The sequence below is a fragment of the Homalodisca vitripennis genome, chromosome 5 (genome assembly GCF_021130785.1).
Source record: "Homalodisca vitripennis isolate AUS2020 chromosome 5, UT_GWSS_2.1, whole genome shotgun sequence".
Classification (NCBI taxonomy): domain Eukaryota; kingdom Metazoa; phylum Arthropoda; class Insecta; order Hemiptera; family Cicadellidae; genus Homalodisca; species Homalodisca vitripennis.
In genome coordinates, this window is record NC_060211.1 from 174,216,930 (window position 1) to 174,219,170 (window position 2,241).

The window sequence follows — 2,241 nt, forward strand, 5'->3', positions numbered from 1 at the left end:
GTTAATGAAAATATTCATGACGAGGCATAATGAATATTTCTCTCGAATAAAACAATTTAGGCATTTAAGCCACTTGATGTTTGTGGGGAAGATATGTGATTGCTTTGTTTGTACAATGTATACATTATTTCTGTATAGGGACATAAGTTAACAAAAATAAACTTTTAGGTAGTGAGGTAAAAACAATAAGTACCACTGTGGAATGTTATTAAAACATAAAATGAAACCTTACAAACACTAGGCAGATATTTTTGTCACCACATTTTTCGATTAAGTTACATGAATTTAGATTAGAAGAAATCAGAAGGAATTTAAATACATGAATCTTTGATGATCGGAAGTATTATTACCGAACAATAACATAAGATGTAAACAATTCGTCTTCCATGAATTTCTGTTGATTTATGAATAGCATGATTTGGTTAGATATTGTCCTACTTTAGATTTACTTGTATGTACATTCCTGCTCATGGCTTATGCACAATGGTGGATTCTTATCTTAGTATGGTTCAGTGATTGTTTTAATGAACAAGAGAAATATTGGCATTTATATCTTGATTTATAAAGTATTGATTGTTCTCATTAAGATGATATTGACCAACACATTGTCTCAAAACATTTGTAATCAATTCTGAAGCAGTGATGATAGGAATTCTGGATGATTGCAGGTGGTGTGTGGCATTACAATGAATAACACATCGCCAACACGTGTAAGGGCAGTTTCCTGCTATTGGCTGGCATAACTATGCATCACCAATCTACGTTACAATTCCTTTATGATATCTACACACTAGTTTTTTATAGAGCAATCCTGAAGTTCTTTTATGACCCTGTTTCTTGATGTTTTATAAGTTTATATTGAAGTTGAATTTTGAGTTTCCAGCAGATTAATATGGGTTTTCTCATAAACAGCAGTGCGATATTTATTCAAGCTTTCAAAACGGGATTTCAACACCTGTTTTGAGCAATGAACAGCACTGTATAGCATTAGGAGGGAACTACTCTGAAGGATTAAAAGTCTCAAAACCGTAAATCAAACCCACTTTTTTATCAACGCCAACCAGGGTACTTTTTTTGAATATACCTTGCATATATTCTGTAAATATTTCATATCCGTACCTCCAGACATTTTTGTGAAGGACTATTATAAACACCCACTTAATACTAGCTTAAATCCCTACAAATCCTTATCTCCAGCCACATTTGTCAAGGATGTATTACAGACCCCACATAATACTAGCTGAAATCCCTACAAATCCTTATCTCCAGCTACTTTTGTGAAGGAAGATTACAGACACCCATGTAATACTAGATTAAATCCCTACAAATCCTTATCTCCAGCCACATTTGTCAAGGAAGTATTACAGACCCCACATAATACTAGCTTAAATCCCTACAAATCCTTATCTCCAGCTACTTTTGTGAAGGAAGATTACAGACACCCATGTAATACTAAATTAAATCCCTACAAATCCTTATCTCCAGCCACTTTTGTGAAGGATGTATTACAGACACCCACATAATACTAGCCGAAATACCTACAAATCCTTATCTCCAGCCACTTTTGTGAAGGAAGTATTACAGACACCCATGTAATACTAGATTAAATCCCTACAAATCCTTATCTCCAGCTACTTTTGTGAAGGGACAAGTATTACAGACACCCATGTAATACTAGATTAAATCCCTACAAATCCTTATCTCCAGCCACTTTTGTGAATGATGTATTACAGACACCCACATAATACTAGCCGAAATACCTACAAATCCTTATCTCCAGCCACTTTTGTGAAGGAAGTATTACAGACACACCCATGTAATACTAGATTAAATCCCTACAAATCCTTATCTCCAGCTACTTTTGTGAAGGAAGTATTACAGACACCCATGTAATACTAGATTAAATCCCTACAAATCCTTATCTCCAGCTACTTTTGTGAAGGAAGTATTACAGACACCCATGTAATACTAGATTAAATCCCTACAAATCCTTATCTCCAGCCACTTTTGTGAAGGAAGTATTACAGACACCCATGTAATACTAGATTAAATCCCTACAAATCCTTATCTCCAGCCACTTTTGTGAATGATGTATTACAGACCCCACATAATACTAGCCGAAATACCTACAAATCCTTATCTCCAGCCACTTTTGTGAATGGTGTATTACAGACCCCACATAATACTAGCTAAAATCCCTACAAATCCTTATCTCCAGCCACTTTTGTGAATGGTGTATTA